Source organism: Balaenoptera physalus, assembly GCF_965194825.1.
Source record: "Balaenoptera physalus genome assembly, chromosome: 16".
NCBI classification, from domain to species: Eukaryota; Metazoa; Chordata; class Mammalia; order Artiodactyla; family Balaenopteridae; genus Balaenoptera; species Balaenoptera physalus.
The window spans coordinates 33605076-33627286 of NC_138898.1; the positions used below are offsets into that span (position 1 = coordinate 33605076).

Below are 22211 nucleotides of genomic sequence, written 5' to 3' on the forward strand. Positions count from 1 at the left end.
TAAACCTGCTGTGTCATCAAGCTTGAAAGGTGGACACATATGTGAACGTTTGTATTCCCTCGCAATGGAAGCTTCCTGCTTTGGGCTTCAAAGCAGCCTCAACAGCCGGAGGGGCCAGCTTCTCTTCACTGCAGGATTGTCGCTGTGGGCCAAAGCTGCGTTCTCTCAATGGCAATAATGTGCTGGCAATTGCTTTCTAGAAACTCATCCAACTGCACTCCAGATTCAGCTCCATACAAATGAAATGTGACCTAAGTCCTCAGCGTAAAGTCCAGTGTTTCACATCAGCAGAGTTGAGTGTGCAATGGTAGCCACTGAGCCGTAGTCTGAAAAGGAGTGCCTTAACTCTGCTAAGCCCCTGAGGACACATAGGGTAGTGTACCGTGCACCAGTCTCTCATGATGACCACTGTGTGCTAGAAGAGAGGCCGCTTGCTTCTGAGGAACCCTAGGCGCAGTAGCTCCCCGGGAGCACTCTTCACATTCATAGCAAGGGCATCGTACTACTTACTGGGATGCCTAGTTAGAGTGTTCCAATCGTCATAGAGCCTAGCGAAAGCAGCGCCTGGCAGACTCTCTTTGCAAGTGGATCGTCCTCAGTGACAGAAACAGAACTGCACTGCTATTGCACAATGTGCTTGTGATTCAGTCTGGGACACAGGATAGCACTCTCACAGAATAGAAAGCTAACCTTTGCATCCAGCCTGAAGACCAGAACATTCTTCACACTTCACACTGTTTAGTATGTGCAGGAGCCTTGATCACTGAGGCCTACCTAAGGTACTGAAATACTTACCCATTTCATCCTATGCAGAGGTCCCTGTGCCCACAGGAACTGCATGGAAGAGCCCTGTGGGTCCCGTGTGTTTCCTTGAGGTAGTCAGAAACTACTGAGGATAACCTTATGAGCTCAAGTTTGAAACCGGGCAACTCTGGGAAACCTTCATTTCGTCCGTGTTAGGCGTGACAGGTGCCATTTGAAAGCGGCCTGAAACTTACTCCTGCTGCCCATCTTCTCTTTGCTGCCTGACGGCATCACGAAAGAACTTGAGTGTAATCGTATGAGGCATGCTGGTCACGGTTCCTTGCTGGGAGCTCCTCCAGGAGCACACTGGAGCCTGCTGGCAAAGAACTGGCACCCCTGTGCTCAAGTAAAATGCAGATTTCTCCCAAAGTAAGTTTAGCTATGCCCTAGTGGCGAAGAAGCATGTGTTAAAGGAAGGCTGCAACACTGTTACGTATTTCACGACTCACTGTGCACTCACCTTGGTTGTAACATCTGTGAAAGGGCACTGAATGCCGTCCAAATCTTCTGCTGCGTTTGAGTTGCAGGAAAAATGGGTTCGTTGGTTTTAAAGCTGTGAACGTGCAGCTGTAATGGAAAGCCCTGCCCGGATCGCTCGACAGCTCTCGTTTGTACAGCATTCAAATGGCTTCAGGAACGCCTTTTCAAGCAGCCTTACATTCCATGCTGGCTTAGCCAGGAAGGCATTTGGATTCTTCTGAGAAACACCACTGTGCCTCACAAGTGAAACCTGTGCGCTCCCGAATACGTCTCCCTACGGCAGCCTGAAATTATATGTTTAGTTCCAGTATGAAAACAACGGACAGCTTTAGCTGTGACAATGCTGGACTTCTGGGATCATCCAGATTCACCAGGCCTAACTGTTGCCCGGCGGGGGAATGCTCTTCTGCACGTACAGCACTCACCACGTGAAAACCTTTCTTAGCACAAGGAAGCAGTCTTACCCTAGTAGTAGAGAGGTAGGCAGAATCTTCAGATAAACCTGCTGTGTCATCAAGCTTGAAAGTCGGACACCGATGGGAACTTTCATAGTCTCCTGCAATGGAAGCCTCTTGCTTTGGGCTTCAAAGCTGCCTGAACAGCCCTAGGGGCCCTACTTCTCTTCACTGCAGGATGCTCGCTGTGGGCCAAGGCTGCGTTCTCTCAATGGCAATAATGTGCTAGCAATTGCTTTCCAGAAACTCATCCAACTGCACTCCAGATCAGCTCCATTCACATGAAAGGTGACCTACGTCCTCAGGGTAAGGTCCAGTGTTTCACATCAGCAGAGTTGAGTGTGCAGTGGTAGCCACGAAGCCATACTCTGAAAAGGAGTGCCTTAACTCTGCTATGCCCCTGAGGACACATAGGGCAGTGTATCGTGCACCAGGTTCTCATGATGACCACTGTGTGCTAGAAGAGAGGCCGCTGGCTTCTGAGGAACCCTAGGCGCAGTAGCTCCCTGGGAGCACTCTTCACATTCATAGCAAGGGCATCGTACTACTTTCTGGGATGCCTAGGTAGAGTGTTCCAATCGTCATAGAGCCTAGCGAAAGCAGCGCCTGGCAGATTCTGTTTGCAAGTGGATCGTCCTCAGTGACAGAAACAGAACTGCACTGCTACTGCACAATGTGCTTGTGATTCAGTCTGGGACAGAGGATAGCACTCTCACAGAATAGAAAGCTAACCTTTTCATCCAGCCTGAAGACCAGTACATTCTTCACACTTCACACTGTTAAGTATGTGCAGGAGCCTTGATCACTGAGGCCTACCTAAGGTACTGAAATACTTACCCATTTCATCCTATGCAGAGGTCCCTGTGCCCACAGGAACTCCATGGAAGAGCCCTGCGGGTCCCGTGTGTTTCCTTGAGGTAGTCAGAAACTACTGAGGATAACCTTATGAGCTCAAGTTTGAAACCGGGCAACCCTGGCAAAACCTTCATTTCGTCCGTGGTAGGCGAGACAGGTGCGGTTTGAAAGCTGCCTGAAAATCACTCCTGCTGCCCATCTTCTCTTTGCTGCCTGACGGCATCACGAAAGAACTTGAGTGTAATCGTATGAGGCATGCTGGTCTCGGTTCCTTGCTGGGAGCTCCTCCAGGAGCACACTGGAGCCTGCCGGCAAAGAACTGGCACCCCCGTGCTCAAGTAAAATGCAGATTTCTCCCAAAGTAAGTTTAGCTATGCCCTAGTGGCGAAGAAGCATGTGTTAAAGGAAGGCTGCAACACTTTTACGTTTTTCACGACTCATTGTGCACTCACCCTGGTTGTAACATCTGTGAAAAAGCAATGAATGCCTCCAAATCTTCTGCTGCGTTTGAGTCCCAGGAAGCAAATGGGTTCGTTGGGTTTAAGGCTGTGAACTTGCAGCGGTAATGGCAAAGCCCTGCCCGGATCGCTAGACAGCTCTCGTTAGTACAGCATTCAAACGGCCTCAGGAACGCCGTTCCAAGCATCCTTACATTCCAGGCTGGCCTAGCCGGGAGGCATTTGGATTCTTCTTAGAAACACCACTGTGCCTCACAAGTGAAACCTGTTGGCTCCCAAATATGTCTCCCTACGGCAACCTGAAGCTATATGTTTAGTTGCAGCCTGAAAACAACGGACAGCTTTACTTGAAACAATGCTGGACTTCTGGACCATCCAGATTCACCAAGACCTAACATTTGCCCGGCGGGGGAATGCTCCTCTGCACGTACAGCACTCACCACCCGAAAACCTTTCTTAGCAGAAGGAAGCAATCTTTCCCTAGTAGTAGAGAGGTAGGCAGAATCTTCAGATAAACCAGCTGTGTCATCAAGCTTGAAAGTCGGACATGGATGGGATCGTTCGTATTCCCCTGCAATGGAAGCTTCTTTTCAGGGCTTCAAAGCTGCCTGAACAGCCCGAGGGGCCAGCTTCTCTTCATTGCACGATTGTCGCTGTGGGCCAAGGCTGTGTTCTCTCAATGGCAATAATGTGCTGGAAATTGCTTTCTAGAAACTCATCCAACTGCACTCCAGATTCAGCTCCATTCAAATGAAAGGTGACCTAAGTCCTCACGGTAAGGTCCAGTGTTTCACATCAGCAGAGTTGAGTGTGAAGTGGTAGCCACGAAGCCATACTCTGAAAAGGAGTGCCTTAACTCTGCTATGCCCCTGAGGACACATAGGGCAGTGTATCGTGCACCAGTTTCTCATGATGACCACTGTGTGCTAGAAGAGAGGCTGCTGGCTTCTGAGGAACCCTAGGCGCAGTAGGTGCCCGGGAGCACTCTTCACATTCATAGCAAGGGCAATGTAGTCCTTTCTGGGATGCCTAGGTAGAGTGCTCCAATCGTCACAGAGCCTAGCGAAAGCAGCGCCTGGCAGACTCTGTTTGCAAGTGGATCGTCCTCAGTGACTGAAACAGAACTGCACTGCTACGGCACAATGTGCTTGTGATTCAGTCTGGGACACAGGATAGCTCTCTCACAGAAGCGAAAGCTAACCATTACATCCAGCCTGAAGACCAGTACATTTTACACACTTCACACTAAGTATGGGCAAGAGCGATGGTCACCGAGACCTACCTAAGGTACTGAAATACCCGCTTCATCCTATGCAGAGGTCCCTGTGCCCACAGGAACTGCATGGAAGAGCCCTGTGGGTCCCGTGTGTTTCCTTGAGGTAGTCAGAAACTACTGAGGATAACCTTATGAGCTCAAGTTTGAAACCGGTCAACCCTGGGAAACCTTCATTTCGTCCGTGGTAGGCGAGACAGGTGCGATTTGAAAGCGGCCTGAAACTCACTCCTGCTGCCCATCTTCTCTTTGCTGCCTGAGGGCATCACGAAAGAACTTGAGTGTAATCGTATGAGGCATGCTGGTCTCGGTTCCTTGCTGGGAGCTCCTCCAGGAGCACACTGGAACCTGCCGGCAAAGAACTGGCACCCCTGTGCTCAAGTAAAATGCAGATTTCTCCCAAAGTAAGTTTAGCTATGCCCTAGTGGCGAAGAAGCATGTGTTAAAGGAAGGCTGCAACACTTTTACGTATTTCACGACTCATTGTGCACTCACCTTGGTTGTAATATCTGTGAAAGGGCACTGAATGCCGTCCAAATCTTCTGCTCCGTTTGAGTTCCAGGAAAAATGGGTTCGTTGGTTTTAAAGCTGTTAACGTGCAGCTGTAATGGAAAGCCCTGCCCGGATCGCTCGACAGCTCTCGTTTGTACAGCATTCAAAAGGCTTCAGGAACGCCGTTCCAAGCAGCCTTACATTCCATGCTGGCGTAGACAGGGAGGCATTTGGATTCTTCTGAGAAACACCACAGTGCCTCACAAGTGAAACCTGTGGGCTCCCAAATACGTCTCCCTACGGCAGCCTGAAATTACATGTTTAGTTCCAGTATGAAAACAACGGACAGCTTTAGCTGTCACAATGCTGGACTTCTGGGTCATCCAGATTCACCAAGGCCTAACTGTTGCTCGGCTGGGGAATGCTCTTCTGCACGTACAGCACTCACCACGGGAAAACCTTTCTTAGCACAAGGAAGCAGTCTTACCCTAGTAGTAGAGAGGTAGGCAGAAACTTCCGATAAACCTGCTGTGTCATCAAGCTTGAAAGTCGGACACCGATGGGAACGTTCGTACTCTCCTGCAATGGAGGCCACTTGCTTTGGGCTTCAAAGCTGCCTGAACAGCCCTAGGGGCCCTACTTCTCTTCACTGCAGGATGCTCGCTGTGGGCCAAGGCTGCGTTCTCTCAAAGGCAATAATGTACAAGCAATTGGTTTCTAAAAATTCATCCAACTGCACTCCAGATTCAGCTCCATACAAATGAAATGTGACCTAAGTCCTCAGGGTAAGGTCCAGTGTTTCACATCAGCAGAGTTGAGTGTGCCGTGGTAGCCACGGAGCCGTACTCTGAAAAGGAGTGCCTTAACTCTGCTATGCCCCTGAGGACACATAGGGTAGTGTATCGTGCACCAGTTTCTCATGATGACCACTGTGTGCTAGAAGAGAGGCCGCTGGCTTCTGAGGAACCCTAGGCGCAGTAGCTCCCCGGGAGCACTCTTCACATTCATAGCAAGGGGAACGTACTCCTTTCTGGGATGCCTAGGTAGAGTGTTCCAATCGTCATAGAGCCTAGCGAAAGTAGCGCCTGGCAGACTCTCTTTGCAAGTGGATCGTCCTCAGTGACAGAAACAGAACTGCACTGCTACTGCACAATGTGCTTGTGATTCAGTCTGGGACACAGGATAGCACTCTCACAGAATAGAAAGCTAACCTTTGCATCCAGCCTGAAGACCAGTACATTCTTCACTCTTCACACTGTTAAATATGAGCAGGAGCCTTGATCACTGAGGCCTACCTAAGGTACTGATATACTTACCCATTTCATCCTACGCAGAGGTCCCTGTGCCAACAGGAACTGCATGGAAGAACCCTGTGGGTCCCGTGTGTTTCCTTGAGGTAGTCAGAAACTACTGAGGATAACCTAATGAGCTCAAGTTTGAAACCGGCCAACCCTGGCAGAACTTTCATTTCGTCCGTGGTAGGCGAGACAGGTGCGGTTTGAAAGCTGCCTGAAAATCACTCCTGCTGCCCATCTTCTCTTTGCTGCCTGACGGCATCACGAAAGAACTTGAGTGTAATCGTATGAGGCATGCTGGTCTCGGTTCCTTGCTGGGAGCTCCTCCAGGAGCACACTGGAGCCTGCCGGGAAAGAAATGGCACCGCTGTGCTCAAGTAAAAATCAAGATTTCTCCCATAGTAATCTGAGCTATTCCCTAGTGGCGAAGAAGCATGTGTGAAAGGAAGGCTGCAACACTGTTACGTATTTCACGACTCACTGTGCACTCACCATGGTTGTAACATCTGTGAAAAGTCACTGAATGCCTCCAAATCTTCTGCTGCGTTTGAGTCCCAGGAAGCAAATGGGTTCGTTGGCTTTAAGGCTGTGGACGTGCAGCGGTAATGGCAAAGACCTGCCCAGATCGCTCGAGAGCTCTCGTTTGTACAGCATTCAAAAGGCTTCAGGAAGGCCGTTCCAAGCATCCTTACATCCAGGCTGTTGTAGCCAGGAAGGCATTTGGAATCTTCTGAGAAACACCACTGTGCCTCACAAGTGAAACCTGTGGGCTCCTAAACACGTTTCCCTACGGCAGCCTGAAACTATATGTTTAGTTCTAGTATGAAAACAGCGGACAGCTTTACTTGAGACAATGCTGGACCTCTGGGACCATCCAGATTCACCAAGGCCTAACTTTTGCCCGGCGGGGGAATGCTCTTCTGCACGTACAGCACTCACCACGTGAAAACCTTTCTTAGCAGAAAGAAGCCGTCTTTCCCTAGTAGTAGAGAGGTAGGCAGAATCTTCAGATAAACCTGCTGTGTCATCAAGCTTGAAAGGTGGACACATATGTGAACGTTTGTATTCCCCCGCAATGGAAGCTTCCTGCTTTGGGCTTCAAAGCAGCCTCAACAGCCGGAGGGGCCAACTTCTCTTCACTGCAGGATTGTCGCTGTGGGCCAAAGCTGCGTTCTCTCAATGGCAATAATGTGCTGGCAATTGCTTTCTAGAAACTCATCCAACTGCACTCCAGATTCAGCTCCATACAAATGAAATGTGACCTAAGTCCTCAGCGTAAAGTCCAGTGTTTCACATCAGCAGAGTTGAGTGTGCAATGGTAGCCACTGAGCCGTACTCTGAAAAGGAGTGCCTTAACTCTGCTATGCCCCTGAGCACACATAGGGCAGTGTATCGTGCACCAGTTTCTCATGATGACCACTGTGTGCTAGAAGAGAGGCCGCTGGCTTCTGAGGAACCCTAGGCGCAGTAGCTCCCCGGGAGCACTCTTCACTTTTATAGCAAGGGTAATGTACTCCTTTCTGGGATGCCTAGGTAGAGTGTTCCAATCGTCATAGAGCCTAGCGAAAGCAGCGCCTGGCAGACTCTCCTTGCAAGTGGATCGTCCTCAGTGAGAGAAACAGAACTGCACTGCTACTGTACAATGTGCTTGTGATTCAATCTGGGACACAGGATAGCACTCTCACAGAATAGAAAGCTAACCTTTGCATCCAGCCAGAAGACCACAACATTCCTCACACTTCACACTGTTAAGTATGTGCAGGAGCCATGGTCACCGAGGCCTACCTAAGGTACTGAAATACTTACCCATTTCATCCTATGCAGAGGTCCCTGTGCCCACAGGAACTCCATGGAAGAGCCCTTTGGGTCCCATGTGTTTCCTTGAGGTAATCAGAAACTACTGAGGATAACCTTATGAGCTCAAGTTTGAAACCGGGCAACCCTGGGAAACCTTCATTTCGTCGTAGTAGGCGAGACAGGTGCGATTTGAAAGCGGCCTGATACTCACTCCTGCTGCCCATCTTCTCTTTGCTCAAGTAAAATGCAGATTTCTCCCATAGTAATCTGAGCTATGCCCTAGTGGCGAAGAAGCATGTGTTAAAGGAAGGCTGCAACACTGTTACGTATTTCAGGACTCACTGTGCCCCTCACCTTGGTTGTAACATCTGTGAAAGGGCACTGAATGCCGTCCAAATCTTCTGCTGCGTTTGAGTCCCAGGAAGCAAATGGGTTCGTTTGCTTTAAGGCTGTGAACGTGCAGCGATAATGGCAAAGCCCTGCCCTGATCGCTCGACAGCTCTCGTTTGTACAGCATTCAAACGGCCTCAGGAACGCCGTTCCAAGCAGCCTTACATTCCATGCTGGCGTAGCCAGGGAGGCATTTGGATTCTTCTGAGAAACACCTCTGTGCCTAACAAGTGAAACTTGTGGGCTCCCAAATACGTCTCCCTACGGCAGTCTGAAGCTGTATGTTTAGTTCCAGCCTGAAAACAACGGACAGTTTTACCTGTGATAATGCTGGACTTCTGGGACCATCCAGATTCACCAAGGCCTGACTTTTGCCCGGCGGGGGAATACTCTTCTGCACGTACAGCACTCACCACGTGAAAACCTTTCTTAGCAGAAGGAAGCAGTCTTTACTTAATAGAAGAGAGGTAGGCAGAATCTTCAGATAAACCTGCTGTGTCATCAAGCTTGAAAGTGGGACACCGATGGGAACGTTCGTATTCTCCTGGAATGGAAGCCACTTGCTTTGGGCTTCAAAGCGGCCTGAACAGCCCTAGGGCCCCAATTTCTCTTCACTGCAGGATTGTTGCTGTGGGCCAAGGCTGCGTTCTCGCAATGGCAATAATGTGCTGGCAATTGCTTTCTAGAAACTCATCCAACTGCACTCCAGATTCAGCTCCATACAAATGAAAGGTGACCTAAGTCCTCAGGGTAAGGTCCAGTGTTTCACATCAGCAGAGTTGAGTGTGCAGTGGTAGCCACGAAGCCATACTCTGAAAAGGAGTGCTTTAACTCTGCTATACCCCTGGGGACACATAGGGCAGTGTATCGTGCACCAGTTTCTCATGATGACCAGGGTGTGCTAGAAGAGCGGCCGCTGGCTTCTGAGAACCCTAGGCGAAGTAGGTTCCCAGGAGCACACTTCCCATTCATAGCAAGGACAACGTACTGCTTTCTGGGATGCCTAGGTAGAGTGTTCCAATCGTCATAGAGCCTAGCGAAAGCAGCGCCTGGCAGACTCTCTTTGCAACTGGATCGTCTCAGTGACTGAAACAGATCTGCACTGCTACTGTACAATGTGCTTGTGATTCAGTCTGGGACACAGGATAGCACTCTCACAGAAGCGAAAGCTAACCATTACATCCAGCCTGAAGACCAGTACATTTTTCACACTTCACACTGTTAAGTATGTGCAAGAGCCATGGTCACCGAGCCCTACCTAAGGTACTGAAATACTTACCCATTTCATCCTATGCAGAGGTCCCTGTGCCCAGAGGAAATCCATGGAAGAACCCTGTGGGTCCCGTGTGTTTCCTTGAGGTAGTCAGAAAATACTGAGGATAACTTTATGAGCTCAAGTTTGAACCCGGCAACCGTGGCAAAACCTTCATTTCGTCCGTGGTAGGCGAGACAGGTGCGGTTTGAAAGCTGCCTGAAAATCACTCCTGCTGCCCATCTTCTCTTTGCTGCCTGACGGCATCACGAAAGAACTTGAGTGTAATCGTATGAAGCATGCTGGTCTCGGTTCCTTGCTGGGAGCTCCTCCAGGAGCACACTGGAGCCTGCCGGGAAAGAACTGGCACCCCTGTGCTCAAGTAAAAGTCCAGATTTCTCCCATAGTAAGCTTAGCTATGCCCTAGTAGCGAAGAAGCATGTGTTAAAGGAAGGCTGCAACACTGTTAGGTATTTCACGACTCATTGTGCACTCACCTTGGTTGTAACATCTGTGAAAGGGCACTGAATGCCGTCCAAGGCTTCTGCTGCGCTTGAGTCCCAGGAAGCAACTGGGTTCGTTGGCTTTAAGGCTGTGAACGTGCAGCGGTAATGGCAAAGCCCTGCCCGGATCGCTCGACAGCTCTCGTTTGTACAGCATTCAAACGGCCTCAGGAACGCCGTTCCAAGCAGCCTTACATTCCAAGCTGGCCTAGCCAGGGAGGCATTTGGATTCTTCTGAGAAACACCTCTGTGCCTCACAAGTGAAACCTGTGGGCTCCCAAATACGTCTCCCTACGGCAGTCTGAAGCTGTATGTTTAGTTCCAGCCTGAAAACAACGGACAGTTTTACCTGTGACAATGCTGGACTTCTGGGACCATCCAGGTTCACCAAGGCCTGAATTTTGCCCGGCGGGGGAATACTCTTCTGCACGTACAGCACTCACCACGTGAAAACCTTTCTTAGCAGAAGGAAGCAGTCTTCCCTAGTAGTAGAGAGGTAGGCAGAATCTTCAGATAATCCTGCTGTGTCATCAAGCTTGAAAGTAGGACACCGATGGGAACGTTCGTAGTCTCCTGCAATGGAAGCCACTTGCTTTCGGCTTCAAAGCTGCCTGAACAGCCCTAGGGGCCCTACTTCTCTTCACTGCAGTATGCTCGCTGTGGGCCAAGGCTACGTTCTATCAAAGGCAATAATGTACTGGCAATTGGTTTCTAAAAACTCATCCAATGCACTCCAGATTCAGCTCCATACAAATGAAATGTGACCTAAGTTCTCAGCGTAAGGTCCAGTGTTTCACATAAGCAGAGTTGAGTGTGCAGTGGTAGCCACTGAGCCGTACTCTGAAAAGGAGTGCCTTAACTCTGCTATGCCCCTGAGGACACATAGGGTAGTGTATCGTGCAGCAGTTTCTCATGATGACCACTGTGTGCTAGAAGAGAGGCCGCTGGCTTCTGAGGAACCCTAGGCGCAGTAGGTGCCCGGGAGCACTCTTCACATTCATAGCAAGGGCAACGTACTCCTTTCTGGGATGCCTAGGTAGAGTGTTCCAATCGTCATAGAGCCTAGCGAAAGCAGCGCCTGGCAGACTCTCTTTGCAAGTGGATCGTCCTCAGTGACAGAAACAGAACTGCACTGTTCCTGTACAATGTGCTTGTGATTCAATCTGGGACACAGGATAGCACTCTCACAGAATAGAAAGCTAACCTTTGCATCCAGCCTGAAGACCACAACATTCCTCACACTTCACACTGTTAAGTATGTGCAGGAGCCATGGTCACCGAGGCCTACCTAAGGTACTGAAATACTTACCCATTTCATCCTATGCAGAGGTCCCTGTGCCCACAGGAACTCCATGGAAGAGCCCTGTGGGTCCCGTGTGTTTCCCTGAAGTATTCAGAAACTACTGTGGATAAGCTTATGAGCTCAAGTTTGAAACCGGGCAACCTTGGCAAAACCTTCATTTCGTCCGTGGTAGGCGAGACAAGTGCGGTTTGAAAGCTGCCTGAAAAATCACTCCTGCTGCCCATCTTCTCTTTGCTGCCTGACGGCATCACGAAAGAACTTGAGTGTAATCGTATGAGGCATGCTGTTCTCGGTACCTTGCTGGGAGCTCCTACAGAAGCACACTGGAGCCTGCCGGCAAAGAACTGGCACCGCTGTGCTCAAGTAAAAACCAAGATTTCTCCCATAGTAATCTGAGCTATGCCCTAGTGGCGAAGAAGCATGTGTTAAAGAAAGGCTGCAACACTATAACGTATTTCACGACTCACTGTGCACTCACCATGGTTGTAACATCTGTGAAAAGGCACTGTATGCCTCCAAATCTTCTGCTGCGTTTGAGTCCCAGGAAGCAAATGGTTTCGTTGGCTTTAAGGCTGTGAACGTGCAGCGGTAATGGCAAAGCCCTGCCCGGATCGCTCGAGAGCTCTCGTTTGTACAGCATTCAAACGGCTTCAGGAAGGCCGTTCCAAGCATCCTTACATTCCAGGCTGTCGTAGCCAGGAAAGCATTTGGATTCTTCTGAGAAACACCACTGTGCCTCACAAGTGAAACCTGTGGGCTCCTAAAAACGTCTCCCTACGGCAGCCTGAAACTATATGTTTAGTTCCAGTATGAAAACAACGGACAGCTTTACTTGAGACAATGCTGGACCTCTGGGACCATCCAGATTCACCAAGGCCTAACTTTTGCCCGGCGGGGGAATGCTCTTCTGCACGTACAGCACTCACCACGTGAAAACCTTTCTTAGCAGAAAGAAGCAGTCTTTACCTAGTAGTAGAGAGGTAGGCAGAATCTTCAGATAAACCTGCTGTGTCATCAAGCTTGAAAGTCGGACACCGATGTGAACGTTTGTATTCCCCTGCAATGGAAGCTTCTTGCTTTGGGCTTCAAAGCAGCCTCAACAGACCGACGGGCCAGCTTCTCTTCACTGCAGGATTGTCGCTGTGGGCCAAAGCTGCGTTCTCTCAATGGCAATAATGTGCTGGCAATTGCTTTCTAGAAACTCATCCAACTGCACTCCAGATTCTGCTCCATACAAATGAAAGGTGACCTAAGTCCTCAGGGTAATGTCCAGTGTTTCACATCAGCAGAGATGAGTGTGCAGTGGTAGCCACGAAGCCATACTCTGTAAAGGAGTGCCTTAACTCTGTTATACCCCTGAGGACACATAAGGCAGTGTATGGTGCACCAGTTTCTCATGATAACCACTGTGTGCTAGAAGTGAGACCGCTGGCTTCTGAAGAACCGTAGGCGAAATAGGTCCCCGGGAGCACTCTTCACATTCATAGCAAGGGCAATGTACTCCTTTCTAGAATGCCTAGGTAGAGTGTTCCAATCGTCATAGAGCCTAGCGAAAACAGCGCCTGGCAGACTCTCTTTGCAAGTGGATCGTCCTCAGTGACAGAAACAGAACTGCACTGCTACTGTACAATGTGCTTGTGATTCAATCTGGGACACAGGATAGCACTCTCACAGAATAGAAAGCTAAACTTTGCATCCAGCCAGAAGACCACAACATTCCTCACACTTCACACTGTTAAGTATGTGCAGGAGCCATGGTCACCGAGGCCTACCTAAGGTACTGAAATACTTACCCATTTCATCCTATGCAGAGGTCCCTGTGCCCACAGGAACTCCATGGAAGAGCCCTGTGGGTCCCGTATGTTTCCTTGAGGTAGTCAGAAACTACTGAGGATAACCTTATGAGCTCAAGTTTGAAACTGGGCAACCCTGAGAAACCTTCATTTCGTCCATGGTAGGCGAGACAGGTGCGATTTGAAAGCTGCCTGAAACTCACTCCTGCTGCCCATCTTCTCTTTGCTGCCTGACGGCATCACGAAAGAACTTGAGTGTAATCGTATGAGGCCTGCTGGTCTCGGTTCCTTGCTGGGAGCCTCTCCAGGAGCACACTGGAGACTGCCGGCAAAGAACTGGCACCCCTGTGCTCAAGTAAAATGCAGATTTCTCCCAAAGTAAGTTTAGCTATGCCCTAGTGGCGAAGAAGCATGTGTTAAAGGAAGGCTGCAACACTGTTACGTATTTCACGACTCATTGTGCACTCACCTTGGTTGTAACATCTGTGAAAGGGCACTGAATGCCTCCAAATCTTCTGCTGCGTTTGAGTTCCACGAAAAATGGGTTCGTTGGTTTTAAAGCTGTGAACGTGCAGCTGTAATGTAAAGCCCTACCCGGATCGCTCGACAGCTCTCGTTTATACAGCATTCAAACGGCTTCAGGAACGCCGTTCCAAGCAGCCTTACATTCCATGCTGGCGTAGCCAGGGAGGCATTTGGATTCTTCTCAGAAACACCACTGTGCCTCACAAGTGAAACCTGTGGGCTCCCAAATATGTCTCCCTACGGCAGCCTGAAATTATATGTTTAGTTCCAGTATGAAAACAACGGACAGCTTTAGCTGTGACAATGCTGGACTTCTTGGCCATCCAGATTCAACAAGGCCTAACTGTTGCTCGGCGGGGGAATGCTCTTCTGCACGTACAGCACTCACCACGTGAAAGCCTTTCTTAGCACAAGGAAGCAGTCTTACCCTAGTAGTAGAGAGGTAGGCAGAATCTTCCGATAAACCTGCTGTGTCATCAAGCTTGAAAGTCGGACACCGATGGGAACGTTCGTACTCTCCTGCAATGGAGGCCACTTGCTTTGGGCTTCAAAGCTGCCTGAACAGCCCTAGGGACCCTACTTCTCTTCACTGCAGGATGCTCGCTATGGGCCAAGGCTGCGTTCTCTCAAAGGCAAGAATGTACTGGCAATTGCTTTCTAAAAACTCATCCAACTGCACTCCAGATTCAGCTCCATACAAACGAAATGTGACCTAAGACCTCAGCGTAAGGTCCAGTGTTTCACATCAGCAGAGTTGAGTGTGCCGTGGTAGCCACGGAGCCATACTCTGAATAGCAGTGCCTTAATTCTGCTATGCCCCTGAGGACACATAGGGTAGTGTATCGTGCACCAGTTTATCATGATGACCACTGTGTGCTAGAAGAGAGGCCGCTGGCTTCTGAGGAACCCTAGGCGCAGTAGCTCCCCGGGAGCACTCTTCACATTCATAGCAAGGGGAACGTACTCCTTTCTGGGATGCCTAGGTAGAGTGTTCCAATCGTCATAGAGCCTAGCGAAAGCAGCGCCTGGCAGACTCTCTTTGCAAGTGGATCGTCCTCAGTGACTGAAACAGAACTGCACTGCTACTGCACAATGTGCTTGTGATTCACTCTGGGACACAGGATAGAACTCTCACAGAATAGAAAGCTAACCTTTGCATCCAGCCTGAACACCAGTACATTCTTCACACTTCACACTGTTAAGTATGTGCAGGTGCCATGGTCACCGAGGTCTACCTAAGGTACTGAAATACCCACTTCATCCTACGCAGAGGTCCCTGTGCCCACAGGAACTCCATGGAAGAGCCCTGTGGGTCCCGTGTGTTTCCTTGAGGTAGTCAGAAACTACTGAGGATAACATTATGAGCCCAAGTTTGAAACCGGGCAACCCTGGCAAAACCTTCATTTCGTCCGTGGTAGGCGAGACAGGTGCGGTTTGAAAGCTGCCTGAAAATCACTCCTGCTGCCCATCTTCTCTTTGCTGCCTGACGGCATCACGAAAGAACTTGAGTGTAATCGTATGAGGCATGCTGGTCTCGGTTCCTTGCTGGGAGCTCCTCCAGGAGCACACTGGAGCCTGCTGGGAAAGAACTGGCACCCCTGTGCTCAAGTAAAATGCAGATTTCTCCCAAAGTAAGTTTAGCTATGCCCTAGTGGCGAAGAAGCATGTGTTAAAGGAAGGCTGCAACACTGTTACGTATTTCACGACTCATTGTGCACTCACCTTGGTTGTAACATCTGTGAAAAAGCACTGAATACCTCCAAATCTTCTGCTGCGTTTGAGTCCCAGGAAGCAAATGGGATCGTTGGGTTTAAGGCTGTGAACGTGCAGCGGTAATGGCAAAGCCCTGCCCGGATCGCTCGACAGCTCTCGTTAGTACAGCTTTCAAACGGCCTCAGGAACGCCGTTCCAAGCATCCTTACATTCCAGGCTGGCCTAGCCAGGGAGGCATTCGGATTCTTCTTAGAAACACCACTGTGCCTCACAAGTGAAACCTCTTGGCTCCCAAATACGTCTCCCTACGGCAGCCTGAAGCTATATGTTTAGTTCCAGCCTGAAAACAATGGACAGCTTTACTTGAAACAATGCTGGACTTCTGGGACCATCCAGATTCACCAAGGCCTAACTTTTGCCCGGCGTGGGAGTGCTCTTCTGCACGTACAGCACTCACCACGTGAAAACCTTTCTTAGCAGAAGGAAGCAGTCTTTCCGTAGTAGTAGAGAGGTAGGCAGAATCTTCAGATAAACCAGCTGTGTCATCAAGCTTGAAAGTCGGACACCGATGGGATCGTTCGTATTCCCCTGCAATGGAAGCTTCTTTCTTTGGGCTTCAAAGCTGCCTGAACAGCGCGAGGGGCCAGCTTCTCTTCACTGCAGGATTGTCGCTGTGGGCCAAGGCTGCGTTCTCTCAATGGCAATAATGTGCTAGCAATTGCTTTCTAGAAACTCATCCAACTGCACTCCAGATTCAGCTCCATTGAAAGGAAAGGTGACCTAGGTCCTCAGGGTAAGGTCCAGTGTTTCACATTAGCAGAGTTGAGTGTGCAGTGGTAGCCACGAAGCCATACTCTGAAAAGGAGTGCCTTAACTCTGCTATGCCCCTGAGGACACATAGGGCAGTGTATCGTGCACCAGTTTCTCATGATGACCACTGTGTGCTAGAAGAGAGGCCGCTGGCTTCTGAGGAACCCTAGGCGCAGTAGGTCCCCGGGAGCACTCTTCACATTCATAGCAAGGGCAATGTAGTCCTTTCTGGGATGCCTAGGTAGAGTGCTCCAATCGTCACAGAGCCTAGCGAAAGCAGCGCCTGGCAGACTCTCTTTGCAAGTGGATCGTCCTCAGTGACTGTAACAGAACTGCACTGCTACGGCACAATGTGCTTGTGATTCAGTCTGGGACACAGGAGAGCACTCTCTCAGAAGCGAAAGCTTAGATTTGCATCCAGCCTGAAGACCAGTACATTTTTCACTTTTAACACTGTTAGGTATGTGCAGGAGCATTTTTCACAGAGGCCTACCTAAGTTACTGAAATACTTACCCAGTTCATCCTATGCAGTGGTCTCTTTGCCCAAAGGGTCTCCATGGAAGGGCCGTGTGGGTCCCGTGTGTTTCCTTGAGGTAAGCAGAAACTACTGAGGATAACCTTATGAGCTCATGTTTGAAACCGGGCAACCCTGGCTATACCTTAATTTCGTCCGTGGTAGGGGAGACACTTGCGGTTTGAAACCTGCGTGAAAAACAATGCTGCTGCCCATCTTCTCTTTGCTGCCTGACGGCATCAGGAAAAAACTGTGAGTGTACTCGTATGAGGCATGCTGGTCTCGTTCCTTGCTGGGAGCTCCTCCAGGAGCACACTGGAGCTTGCCGGCAAAGAACTGGCACCCCTGGCCTCAAGTAGAAGTCCCGATTTCTCCCATAGTAAGCTTAGCTATGCCCTAGTAGCGAAGAAGCATTTTTTAAAGGAATGCTGCAACACTGTTATATATTTCACGACTCATTCTGCACTCACGTTGGTTGTAACATCTGTGAAGGGGCACTGAATGAAGTCCAACTTTTCTGTTGCGTTTCTGTCCCAGGAAGAAATTGAGTTCGTTGGCTTCAAGGCTGTGAACAATGGTAAATCCCTGCCCGGATCTCTCAACAGCTCTCGTTTGTACAGTATTCAAACTGCCTCAGGAACGCTGTTCCAAGCAGCCTTACATTCCATGCTGGTGTGCCCCAGCGAGGCATTTGGATTCTTCTGAGAAAAACCAGTGTGCCTCACAAATGAAACCTGTGGGCTCCCAAAAGACCTCTCCCTAGGGCAGTCGGAAGCTAGATATTTAGTTCCAGAGGAAAAACAACGGACAGGTTTCCCTGTGACAATGCTGAACTTCTGAGACCATCCAGATTCACCAAGGCCTAACTTTTGCCCGCCGGGGGAATGCTCTTCTGCACGTACAGCACTCCCCACGTGAAAACCTTTCTTAGCAGAAGGAGGCAGTCTTTCCCTAGTACTAGATAGCTAGGCTTAATCTTCAGATAACATGCTGTGTCATCAAGCTTGAAAATGGGACACCGATGGGTACGTTCGCAAATTCCCGGTTTGGAAGCCTCTTGCTTTGGGCTTCAAAACTGCCTGAACAGCACTAGCGGCCCAGCTTCTCTTCACTGCAGGATTGTCGCTGTAGGCCAAGGCTGCGTTCTCTCAATGGCAATAATGTGCTGGCAATTCCTTTCTAGAAACTCATCCCACTGCACCTCAGATTCAGCTCCGGCCAAATGAAAGGTGACATAAGGACTCAAGGTAAGGTCCAGTGGTTCACATCAACAGAGTTGGGTGTGCAGTGATATCCACGAAGCCATACTATGAAATGGAGTGTCTTAACTCTGCTATGCCCCTGGGGACACATAGCACTGTCGATCGTGCACCAATTTCGCATGATGAGCGCTGTGTGCCGGAAGAGCAGCCGCTGGCTTCTGGGGAACCCTTGGCGAAATAGGCCCCCGGGAAGTCTCTTCACATTCATAGCAAGGGCAACGTGCTCCTTTCTGGATTGCCTAGTTGGAGTGTTCCAGTCGTCAAAGAGGCTCGCGAAAGCAGCGCCTGGCAGACTCTCTTTGAAAGTGGATCGTCCTCAGTGACTGAGACAGAACTGCACTGCTACTGCACAATGTGCTTGTGATTCAGTCAGGGACCCAGGACAGCACACTCACAGAAGCGAAAGCTAAGTTTTGCATCCAGCCTGAAGAGCAGTACATTTTTCAAACTTCACACTCTTAGGTGTATGCAAGAGCCATGGTCACTGAGGCCTACCTAAGGTACGGAAATACTTACCCAGTTCATCCTATGCAATGGTCCCCGTGGCCAAAGGGTCTCCATGGAAGGTCCCTGTGGGCCCCATGTGTTTCCTTGTGGTAGTCAGAAACTAATGAGGATAACCTTATGAGCTCAAGTTTGAAACCGGGCAACCCTGGCAAAACCTTAATTTCGTCCATGGTAGGCGAGACAGTTGCGGTTTGAAAGCTGCCTGAAAATCACTCCTGCTGCCCATCTTCTCTTCGCTGCCTGACGGCATCACGAAAGAACTTGAGTGTAATCGTATGAGGCATGCTGGTCTCACTTCCTTGCTGGGAGCTCCTCCAGGAGCACACTAGAGCTTGCCGGCAAAGAACTGGCACCAATGTGCTCAAGTAAAAGTCCAGATTTCTCCCATAGTAAGCTTAGCTATGCCCTAGAAGCGAAGAAGCATGTGTTAAAGGAAGGCTGCAACACTGTTACGTATTTCACGACTCATTGTGCACTCACCTTCGTTGTAACATCTGTGAAAGGGCACTGAATGCCGTCCAATTCTTCTGTTGTGTTTGAGTCCAAGGAAGAAAATGGGTTCGCTGGCTTTAAGGCTGTAAATGTGGAGCGGTAATGGCAAAACCCTGCCCGGATCGCTCGACAGCTTTCGTTTGTACAGAATTCAAACGGCCTCAGGAACGCTGTTCCAAGCAGCCTTATATTCCATGCTGGTGTGCCCCAGCGAGGCATTTGGATTCTTCTGAGAAAAACCAGTGTGCCTCACAAATGATACCTGTGAGCTCCCAAAAGACGTCTCCCTAGGGCAGTCGGAAGTTAGATGTTTAGTTCCAGAGGAAAAACAACGGACAGGTTTCCCTGTGACAATGCTGGAATTCTGGGACCATCCAGATTCACCAAGGCCTAACTTTCGCCCGGCGGGGGAATGCTCTTCTGCACATACCACACTACCCACGTGAAAACCTTTCTTAGCAGAAGGAGGCAGTCTTTCCCTAGTACTAGAAGCCAGGCAGAATCTTCAGATAAACATGCTGTGTCATCAAGATTGAAAGTGGGACACCGATGGGAACGTTCGCATATTCCCGGTTTGGAAGCCTCTTGCTTTGGGCTTCAAAACTGCCTGAACAGCACTAGCGGCCCAGCTTCTCTTCACTGCAGGATTGTCGCTGTAGGCCAAGGCTGCGTTCTCTCAATGGCAATAATGTGCTGGCAATTCCTTTCTAGAAACTCATCCCACTGCACCTCAGATTCAGCTCCGGCCAAATGAAAGGTGACATAAGGACTCAAGGTAAGGTCCAGTGGTTCACATCAACAGAGTTGGGTGTGCAGTGATATCCACGAAGCCATACTATGAAAAGGAGTGCCTTAACTCTGCTATGCCCCTGGGGACACATAGGGCAGTCTATCGTGCACCAATTTCTCATGATGACCGCTGTGTGCCGGAAGAGCAGCTGCTGGCTTCTGAGGAACCCTAGGCGTGGCAGGCCCCTGGAAGCACTTTTCACATTCATAGCAAGGGCAACGTACTCCTTTCTGGGATGCCTAGGTATAGTGTTCCAGTCGTCAAAGAGGCTCACGAAAGCACCGCCTGGCAGGCTCTCTTTGCAAGTGGATCGTCCTCAGTGACTGAAACAGAACTGCACTGCTACTGCACAATGTGCTTGTGATTCAGTCTGGGCCACAGGATAGCACTCTCACACAAGCGAAATATAACCTTTTCATCCAGCCTGAAGACCAGTACATTTATCACACTTCACACTGTTAAGTATGTGCAAGAGACATGGTAACCGAGGCCTACCTAAGGTACTGAAATACTTACCCAGTTCATTCTATGCAGAGGTCCCTGTGCCCAAAGGGTCTACATGGAAGAGCACTTTGGGTCCCGTGTGTTTCCTTTAGATAGTCAGAAAGTACTGAAGATAACCTTGTGAGCTCAAGTTTGAAACCGGGCCACCCTGGCAAAACCTTAATTTCGTCCGTGGTAGGCGAGACAGTTGCAGTTTGAAAGCTGCCTAAAAAACACTCCTGCTGCCCATCTTCTCTTTGCTGCCTGACGGCGTCAAGAAAGAACTTGAGTGTAATCGTATGAGGTATGCTGGTCTCAGTTCCTTGCTGGGAGCTCCTCCAGGAGCACACTGGAGCTTGCCGGCAAAGAAATGGCACGCCTGTGCTCAAGTAAAAGTCCAGATTTCTCCCATAGTAAGCTTAGCTATGCCCTAGTAGCGAAGAAGCATGTGTTAAAGGAATGCTGCAACACTGTTACGTATTTCACGACTCATTGTGCACTCACTTTCGTCGTAACATCTGTGAAAGGGCACTGAATGCCGTCTAACTCTTCTGTTGCGTTTGAGTCCCAGGAAGCATATGGGTTCGTTAGCTATAAGGCGGTGAATGTGCAGCGATAATGGCAAAGCTCTGTCCGGATCGCTCGACAGCTCTCGTTTGTACAGCATTCAAACGGCCTCAGGAACGCCGTTCCAAGCAGCCTTACATTCCATGTTGGCGTAGCCAGGGAGGCATTTGGATTCTTCGGAGAAACACCACTGTGCCTCCCAAGTGAAACCTGTGGGCTCCCAAATACGTCTCCCTACCGCAGCCTGAAGCTATATGTTTAGTTCCAGTATGAAAACAACGGACAGCTTTCCCTGTGAGAATGTTGGACTTCTGGGACCATCCAGATTCACCAAGGCCTAACTTTTGCCCGGCTGGGGAATGCTCTTCTGCACGTACAGCACTCCCCACTTGAAAACCTTTCTTCGCAGAGGGAGGCAGTCTTTCCCTAGTACTAGATAGCTAGGCAGAAACTTCAGATATACATGCTGTGTCATCAAGCTTGAAAGTGGGACACCGATGGTTACGTTCGCATTCTCCTGGAATGGAAGCCACTTGCTTTGGGCTTCAAAGCTGCCTGAACAGCCCTAGCGGCCCAACTTCTCTTCACTGCAAGATTGTCGCTGTGGGCCCAGGCTGCGTTCTCTCAATGGCAATAATGTGCTGGCAATTCCTTTCTAGAAACTCATCCAACTGCACTCCAGATTCAGCTCCGGCCAAATGAAAGGTGACCTAAGTCCGCAAGGTAAGGTCCAGTGTTTCACATCAGCAGAGTTGAATGTGCAGTGGTAGCCACGAAGCCATACTCTGAAAAGGAGTGCTTTAACTCTGCTATGTCCCAGGGGACACATAGGGCAGTGTATCGTGTACCAATTTCTCATGATGACCGCTGTGTTCCAGAAGAGGGGCCGCTGGCTTCTGAGGAACCCTAGGCGAAGTAGGCCCCCTGAAGCACTCTTCACATTCATAGCAAGGGCAACGTACTCCTTTCTGGGATGCCTAGGTAGAGTGTTCCAATCGTCATAGAGCCTAGCGAAAGCAGTGCCTGGCAGACTCTCTTTGCAAGTGGATCATCCTCAGTGACTGAAACAGAACTGCACTCCTATTACACAATATGCCTACGATTCAGTCTGGGACACAGGAAAGCATTCTCACAAAAGCGAAAGCTAAGCTTTGCAGCCAGCTTGAAGACCAGTACATTTTTCACACTTAACACTGTTAGGTAGGTGCAAGTGCCATGGTCACCGAGGCCTACCTAAGATGCTGAAATACTTACACAGTTCATCCTATGCAGAGGTCCCTGTGCCCAAAGGGTCTCCATGGAAGAGCCCTGTGGGTCCCCTGTGTTTCCTTGAGGTAGTCAGAAACAACTGAGGATAACCTTATGAGCTCAAGTTTGAAACCGGGCAACCCTGGTAT

General features: G+C 49.7%; 1 long non-coding RNA gene across 1 annotated transcript; it reads left to right on the plus strand.

Annotated features, from left to right (window-relative positions):
- Nucleotides 1-13306: 13306 nt before the first annotated feature.
- Nucleotides 13307-21233, plus strand: LOC309645440. The gene is made up of 2 exons (XR_014254895.1): nucleotides 13307-13434; nucleotides 20567-21233. It is a non-coding gene; the product is annotated as an uncharacterized lncRNA (long non-coding RNA).
- Nucleotides 21234-22211: the final 978 nt, after the last annotated feature.